Source organism: Pteropus vampyrus, unplaced genomic scaffold (genome assembly GCF_000151845.1).
Source record: "Pteropus vampyrus isolate Shadow unplaced genomic scaffold, Pvam_2.0 Scaffold84, whole genome shotgun sequence".
Lineage (NCBI taxonomy): Eukaryota > Metazoa > Chordata > Mammalia > Chiroptera > Pteropodidae > Pteropus > Pteropus vampyrus.
This window is the reverse complement of record NW_011888865.1, coordinates 2,805,441-2,814,861: the sequence shown is the minus strand read 5'-3', so window position 1 is coordinate 2,814,861 and position 9,421 is coordinate 2,805,441.

The following is a 9,421-nucleotide window of genomic DNA, read 5'->3' as shown; positions in this document are numbered from 1 at the left end:
TAAGAGCAGACATTCTTGCCTTGCTGCTTTTAGAGAGAAACATTAAGTCATTCACAATAAAGTATTATAACAGTAGGAATTTTGTAGATACCCCTTATTAGAAAATTCCTTTCTATTCCTAGTTTGAGAAAAGTCCTTCCTATTCCTAGTTTGCTGAGAGTTATGAGACTGGATGGTTAGATTTTGTCAAATTCGTTTCCTATTTCTAATGAAATGATCATATGATTTTTCTTTTTTAGTGGGATAATATGATGAATTATATTGATTTTCCATTACAAAACCAAGGTTGCCCTCCTAGTATAAACTACACTAGGTCATGTGTGTTATCTTTATATATTACTTTCACTTTGCTAAAATTTTGTTTAAAATTTTTGTCTCTATGTTCAGGAGAGATTTTGGGTTTTAGTTTTATTTTCTTATAATTTCCTTGCTTGGCTTGGAATCAAGAAAATGCTGGCCTCATAGAATGAGATGGGAAGTTTTCTCTGTTTAACTTTCTGAAGTGTACAAAACCAGTGTTATTTTTTCCTTAGATGTTTGGTGAACCTCACCAGTCAACATAGCTGCTACTAGCATTTTGTTTCTGGGAAGGCTTTTAACTAAAATTCTATTTCTTTAACAGATACAGCACTATTTAGATTATATAGTTCTTCTTGCATGAGTTCATTTGTATTTCAAAAAGTTTGTACATTTCATCTAAATTGTCAAATTTCTTGGCACAAAGTTATTTATAAGTGATTATACTTTTAATTTCTGAAGAATGTATAGTGGTGTCGCCTCTCTTATTCCTGATAGTCCTGTATTTTTTTTATTTCATCCAATTTGTCTGACTATATGTTTAGCAATTTTATTGATTTTTCTCAAAGAAACAACTTTTGGTTTTTCTCATTTTTCCATTTTGTTTCATTGATATCTAATCTTATCATTACTACTTTCTTGTTCTGTTTACTTTGGACTTATTTTCTTATCTTGATTTTTTAAAATTAAATTTATTGGGGTGACATTGGTTAATAAAGTTATATAGGTTTCAAGTGTACAATTCTATAACACATCATTTGTATATTGCATTGTGCGTTCACCACCTGTGGAGAGCGGATTGAAAGCTGGCAAGGTCCTTGCACTCTGCGAGGGCAACCAAGGGTTACCTCACCTCCGCAAACCATTTCTGAGAACGAGAGTATAAATGTAGCTGTGGGCAGGCAAACAAGTTGAAGGTCATGCGAAGATATGGCTTGGGAAAAGTAGAAGAAACAGTGTTGTTATGCCTAAGGGAAACTGCTTATGCCAACTAGTATGTTCTTGTATAAAAGCAGCTTGCAAAAATAAAACTGCGCCATTGCTCCACCATCAGTGGATAGTGTACCTCCTGATCTCAGCTTTCTGTCTTCTTTCTTTTCTTCATCTCCCACATTCCCACTCAGGTATATTTTCTAGAGCCGTGCTGGACATGGCAGGATTCACCACTTGTTGGACATGGCACCACCAAAGTCAAATCTCCTTCTATCACTGTATATTTGACCCCTTTTACCTTTATCTATCTCCTACACTCCCCTCTTTCCCTCTGGTAACCACTACATTGTTGTCTGTGTCTATGAGTTTGTGTTTGTTCGTCTTGTTCATTCGTTGCTTTCAGTTTTATATCCTACATATGAATGAAATCATACGGTTCTCAACTTTTTCTAATTTCGCTTAGCATAATTATCTCAAGATCCACGTATGTTGTCGCAAATGGCAGTATTTCATCTTTTCTCGTGGCTAAGGAATATTCCATTGTATATATGTACCATGTCTCCTTTATCCAGTTATCAAAGGGCACTTCAGTTGTTTCCATGTCTTGACCGCTGTGAATAATGCTGCAATGAAAACCAGAGTGCATATTTCTTTACAGATAAATGCTTTCAAATTTGAGGGGTAGATACCCAGAAGAGGGACTGTTGTGTCATATGGTAATTCTATTCTTAAATTTTTGAGGAATCTCATTACCGTTTTCCATAGTGGCTGTACCAATTTACATTCCCACTAGCAGTGCATGAGGGTTCCTTTTTCCCCCACAACCTCTCCAACACTTGTTATTACTTGTCCTGTCGATGACAGCCATTCTAACAGGTGTGAGGTGGTATCTCATTGTGGTTTTGATTTGCATTTCCCTAATAGCTAGTGAAGTTGAGTATTTTTTCATATGTCTGTTCTCCATTTTTATGTCTTCTTGGGAGAAGCATCTGTTCAGATCCTCTGCCCATTTTTCAATTGAATGTTTTGTTGTTGAGTTATATGAGTTCTTTGTATATTTTGGATATTAGCCTCTTATTAGAGGCGTTGTTTGCAAATATATTCTCCCATTCAGTTGGTTGCCTCTTTGCCTCATTGACGGTTTCTTTTGCTGTGCAAAAGCTTTTTAGTTTGATACAGTCCCATTTATTTATTTTTGCTTTTACTTCCCCTGCATTTGAGGTCAGAATCATAAAGTCCTCTCTAAATCTAAGGCCCATGAGTTTAATATCTATGTTTTCTTCTATGCAATTTACTGTTTCAGGTCTTATACTCAGGTTTTTGATACATTTTGAAATAATTTTGGTGTATGGTGATAGACAGCAGTCCAGTTTCGTTCTTTGGCATGTGACTTCCTAATTTTCCCAGCACCGTATACTGAAGAGGCTTTCTTTTCCTCACTGTATGTTTTTGACTCCTTTGTTGAAAATTATTTGCCCATGTATACGTGGGTTTACTCATGGACTCTCAATTCTGTTCCACTGGTCTGTGTGTGTGTTTTCCTGCCAGTACCATGCTCTTTTGATTATTGTTGCTTTCTAGTATAATTTGCAGGATACAAAATCAAACTACAAAAATCCATTGCATTCTTTTATACTAACAATGAAATTTCAAAAAAACAAATAAAAAGCAATTCCTTTTGTAATCATAACAAAAAGAATAAAATACCTAGGAATAGATGTAACAAAGGATGCGAAGGACCTATACACTGAAAAATACAAGACATTATTAGAAGAAATTGAAGACACAAAGAAATGGAAAGATATTCCTTGTTCATGGATTGGAAGAATCAACATAGTTAAAACAGCCACATTACCCAAAGCAATATATAGATTTAATGCAATCCCCATCAAAACACCAATGGCATTTTTTAAAGAAATAGAACAAAAAATCATCAGGTTTGCATAGGATCAACTATGAAGATTCCAAATAGCCAAAGCAATCCTGAGGGAAAAAAAGAACTAGGCCAGATGTATCACATTCCCTGACCTCAAATACCACTACTTTGTGTTTAAATTGCTTTTATTTTCCTGGTTATTTAAAAGTTGAAATCATTGATTTGAGAACTTTTTTCTATTTTAATATAGGCAACTAGTGTTATAAATTTTTTTCTAAGTATTGCCTTATCTGTATCTAATAAATTTCAATATAGTTTTCACTTTCATTCTAATCAAAATATTTCTAATTTATTTTTATTTCTTCATTAGAAGCACGTTGTTTAGTTTCCAAATATTTGGGGATTTTATAGATCTGTTATTGATTTCTAATTTTTTTTCTTTTGCCAGAGAATATACTTTGTATGATCTGGACCTTTCACTGTGACTTTCTTTGTAGCCCAGAATATGGTCTCTGTTGGAAATTTCCTGAATGCTAATGAAAAGTCATGTATTGTGCTATTGTTGAGGAGTGCTCTATAAAGGTCAGTTAAGACTGCAGATAATGGTTTTTAAGTCTTCTAAATACTTACTGATTTGCTGTTTACATGTTTTATCGGTTATCGAAGGTGCTGGAATTCCAACGCCATTTGTGGGTTATTTCTCCCTATGTGGTTCTATCAGTCTTTTCCTCACATATTTACAAGTTAGTATGCACATAAACACTCAGGACTGTAATTTCCTCTTGTTAAACTGACCCTTTTATCGTTATAAACAAAAATCTTAATCCTTAATCTTGATAATATTCTCAAGTTCTGAAATCCACTTTATTTACTATTATGATAGTTCATCTGCTTTTATTGTTACTATATCTTTCTCTATACTTTTACTTTAAACCTAGTGTCTTACACTTAAGGTGGACTTTGAGTGAGCAGCATGTAGCTAGCTTAATCTCACCTTCTTTTATTTAATGTGACAATCTGCCTTTTTACTGGATGCTTAGACCTTTTACAATCAATGTGATTATTGATATGGTTAGGCTTAAATCTATTATCTTGCTATTTGTTCTCTTTATGTCTTCTTTGTTCCTTCCCCCGTCCTTTTTCTTCCTTATTTTGGATTAACTGAATACTTACTGATTCCACTGTATTTTTTTTGTTGGCTTATTAGCTATAACACTTTTTGTGGGGGTGAGGAATTACTTTATAGTTTATATTATACATCTTTATCACAATTTTCCTTCAAGTAATATTATACCACTTCATGTACAATATAAGAATGCTACCATATTACATTTCCATTTTCCCCTTCCTGTATAATTATATTTTACTTTGACATGTATCATAAACTCCACAATAAATTGTTACTTTTGCTTTCAGCAATTATCTTTTAAAGGGATTTAAAAATAACAAAAAGAGGTCTTCATATTTATCTACATATTTACCATATTTCCACATGGCATTATTTGATATCTGACTTTTAAAAACATTTCTTATAGTGCAGATCTGCTAGTGATATATTCGTTTAGCTTTTGGATATTTGAAAAAGTCTTTATTTTGCCTTTTGTTTGAAAGAAGTCTTCACTGAATATAGAATTTGACATTGACAGGTTTTGTTTTGTTTTATCCTTTTACCATATTAAAGATGTTGCTCCACTGTCTTCTGGTTTCCAATGTTTTCAATGAGAAGTTTCCTGCCACTTTTACATGAGCTCCTCTTCTGTATGTAACATGCCCACACCCCCGACCTATGCTATTTTATCACTGGTTTAAAGCAATTTGATTAAGATGTGCCTTAGTGTGATTTTCTTCATGTTTCTTGTCCTTGGAAATTATTGAGCTTCTTGGGTCTGTGGGTTTATAATTTTCACCCAATTTGAAAAAATGTTGGCCATTATGTCTTCAATCTGAATGATGATGAAGACATAAACGTATTTTTTAGCACCCTTTCCCCCTCACATCTTATTATCTCCTTTGAAGACACCAATTGTTTGTATATCAGGTTGTCTGAAGTGACCCACAGTTTACAGATGCTCTGCCCACTTTTTTCTAGTCGTTTCATTCCAGTTTGAGATAGTTTCTAAGTCTTCAAGTGCTATAACCTTTTCTTTTGCTGTTTAATCCTCTTAATCCCAATATTTTTTAAATCTCAGATGTAATTTTAATTTCAAGTTATTTTCTCATCTTTTTTATCTTTATTCCTCTACTTAACATAGATGCTCAATTTCCTATTTTTTTTCTCTACTTCTTGACCATTACCTTCTTGATTATATGGCATATGATTACAATGCCCTTGTGTACAAATAATTGGATTATTTGTATCATTTATGGGTCTTTTTTTTCTTTTGAGTTGTATTTTCTGGCTTTTTGCATGCCTGGCAATTTTTTATTGGATGCCAAACATTCTGGATGTCACTCTGTTGCATATTCAATATAGGTGTACCCTTATATTCTTGTACTTTGTTCTAGGAGACAGTTACTTTGATACTTTTTAATACTTTTGAGCCTTTAGTCCATGGTTAATTTTGCTCTCCTACTAAAGCAATACATTTCAGACTCTCTTATCCAGTGCCCTTTGATTTAAAAAGTTTTCTATTCTGGCTAGCAGGAACACAAACTATTCATTACCTTGTGTGAACTTCGATGATTGCTCCCTCTGCTCCTTTCAGTTCTTTCTCCAACCTCAATAGTTTCCTCCATACACAGAGAAGTATTCAGGTTCAATCTCAAGGGGATCCTCTTAAGCTCTCTATTCTTTCTTTCTGCTCATCTTGCTCCTTTCTTGTATTCTGCCCCATGAGCTTCAACCACTTTTGTCTCCCTGGACTCGCAGGTCTGTTTCCTGAACTCAAGGATATCTCTGGGCTCTGCTGTAGTGCTCCCTTCCTGAGATGTAATCTGGAATCTCTCTCCAGGCACCAGCTGGGGCAATCACAAGCCTCAACTCATTTGTTTTCCTACTCTCAGGGGTCACTGCCCTGCACTGTTTGATGTCCAGTGTCTGGAAACTGTTGATATATCTCAAATATATATGTAAAATACACACACACATATACACACACATATTCAGATCTTTTTAACTTTTCTCAAGTGAGAAGGTAATTCCAATTCTTGTTATTCTATCTGAGCTGAAAGTAAATGTTAAAACCCTTTTTGGAGGCAAGATTTTTATTATAATGTTGTATGATTACTTTTAACAAATGGGGAGTGAAGATATCACTTCTTAGGAAGTACTGGTATATTCTGAGGGGAGAAAAAAAAATCCAAACTTTCAACTCTTGGAGATCTGAGCTTAAATTCCGCATTACCACCTTGGGCAAATTACCAGTCTATTTGATTCCCAGTTCTCTCACTTGTTTAACAGAACTAATAATATCTACCTCATAGGCTGTGAGGTTTAAATGTAATATAAGTAATTTACTATTTATCAAAGGCACCCCAAACATTGTAGTTTCCTTTCTCCCACCCCCAACCCCTGCCGCCACATACACACAAAATAAGTATCAGAGAAAGCTATTTGTTAGGGCCCTGCCTGGATTGATGAGAATGATCCCAAGTCTTTCCCTCTCAAATATTTAAGATCCTTTCTGTTACAGGGGGGGGGGTGGGGGGGGGGGGGCGGGGACATCATAACATGCTATCGAAAAACTAGACACAAAGTGAAATTTTAAGAAAACTGCCTGTGAATTTTTACCCTGTGAAAATGTGTGGGAAGGAAGAGCCTTGTGTCCTGCCCTGTCTACTTCTGGTTGGGATTTGGCAGTTTTTTAAGTGGGGAACAATCCAGAATTCCAGCTCTGTCAGGAAAAAAGCAAAAGCAAACAAATGAAACAGATGACAAATCATTTTTCTAAGACCTGAAGCCAAACTGGCTCCAATAGCTACTGGAAATTTCTTGGAATAGTTACAAAATCATTTGTAAGGATAATATTTTCCAGACTTTTATAGCTAGAGCTAAGAGTAGACTTTTAAGATTGCAGACACCACAAAGTTAGCATGTATTCAAAAGGCAGTTACTGAGACCACCACCTTCCACCCTAACTCTACTCCCTGGCCCCATATAAAGGCCTGATTTATGTACTGAAATGGGGGATAAGCTGTGTTCCTTGCCCTTCAAATATATACCACAATCTAACAAAGCCAACAGGTGAATATAGATAATCAGAACCTAATGAAATGTGCTCTGTGGGCAGTATTAGCAAACCACTTCATGAAGACAGAGATAAAAGATTAGCAAAACCTTCAAAGAGGAGATAACAATATTTCAGGATACATGCAGAAGTAGAGGATGGGAGGAAAAGAGATTATTCAAATCAAGGGAAAGAGGCATACTATGAGAAATGAATCTGAGGCCTGATCTATATAGGCTTGGAATGTGTCAATTAGAAATGTTTTCAGCTGAAAGTAACTGAATCCTTGACTAATAGAGGCTTAAACTATGGAGGTTTGTTTTCTCAAAATGCTGCGGTATGTGGTTACTGGCATTGATTCAGTGGCTCAAGATGTCATCTGGGAGGCAGGTTCTTTCCATTTTTCTGATCTGACATCTTTAACATGGTGGTTTTTCATCTTTGTACTTTTTACCTCATATTTGCAAGACTGTTGCCACAGATCCAGATTCCATTAACTATTGTTCTGAACAAGGGGAAAAAAAGAAGAAAGAGCTGAAAGGAGCTTTCCTTTAATCAGGGAAGAAAGTTTCCCAAGAGTTTTCCAGATTTTCCATTACATATTATTGACCCAAACTGGGTCATGTGACCATCGTTAGAGGAAATGTTGGCAAAATATCTGGACAAAAAGAAAAGAGTGAAATGAAAGGCCCAGAAAAATTATAAACCATCCCCTGGGGCTGAGCATCTTGTGCTTTAAACAAAATCAGTGCTATATCAGCCAGGAAGAAGAATTTAACAGCCATTAGTTGAGCAATTAACAATGACTGCAATCCTATTTTTGAACTTTAATCCAAGTTATAAGAAGAATTCTAGTGGGGGAAAAAAAGATGCCCAGATGATTCAATTCTACCTCTAGTTTTGTAGATTTATCCTGCCCTCTTAGGTTGTAAGAGAACTGTACAGCTAGCTATTCCTGAGAATGACAGGCTTTCAAAAACTGAAGACAGATTTAGATGGAACTGAATTTCTATAGTTTTGCAGATTTCAAAAGTTAAAAATTTTATTCATATAAAACCTCTCAACACATTTAACACATTTCCAACTTAATGGGGAAAATAACTGTCATCTCTTCTTAAGCCTTACAAAGCCATTCAATCATTCATGCCATGAACACTGAATATTTTAACAAAATAGAGAGTGCCTTGTTAGTCAATGCCTAGTTTGACCACTGGCCTCAGGTCGTGTTTCTAGTTAACAGGCTTGCAGACATGGCCCCTGCTTTAATGATGCTGAGAAAAAGCCCCCCTCCTCCCCTTTTACAGACTGTGTCTCTTCATTATGCCAGGTCTGGTAGTGTACACCTGTCATATAAGTCACTGGGACATGACTTTAATATTCCCACTTTGAATGAATCCCTCTTGCTCACTTCTGAGGTGGGAAGAGAAAAAGAGAAGGTACCTCTTTTTCTTACAGATTCAATAACATTCTTTCAGACTCTTATCTGACCAAGAATCAGACTGATGCTATGTCTCACCTTCAATTTTCCCCGAAACAAATGAGAAAACAAGTACTTTTTTCCCTCCCCCTGAAGGACTCAAACTAAAGAAGAAATAAATAGCAAAGATGTAGAAGGAAAGCACAGGCTTGGGAAGGTAAAGAAAGAACTAGCAGGGAAGAGGTAACACTTGAAATGTGTGTTTATAGTTTCTTCTCACCCATCCCTTTTGGCACTCCATCCCATAATGACCAACAATAGGATTACTTTATGCTTTAAACCTTTTTGCTAATCTTTAGACCTTTGACACCAATCCCTCTCTATAGCCAGGGTCCTCCTCCTGTGTGATCAAAATAATCCGAAAATAAAATTCATTTAAGGAGTTGATTGATGACTGAGAAAAAGTTTACTAGACATCAAGGAAACAAGCCTCAGAAGTTGCCTGGTCCAAATTAAGTGACAGAGAAAAGTAATACTGCTGGGTAACTTCAGCCAGTACAGGTACGCAGGTCCACCTGTGGAAGCCTGGATCTCCCCGGCCATGGGGAGGCTGGCATGTTATGTGACAAGAGCAGGAAACATCCTGTTGCCCACAGCCTGGGGTTTTCTGACAAGACTAGAATGTTATGTTTTGGATGCTTTGGGGGGTGAGGAGCAACAAACAACAAAAAC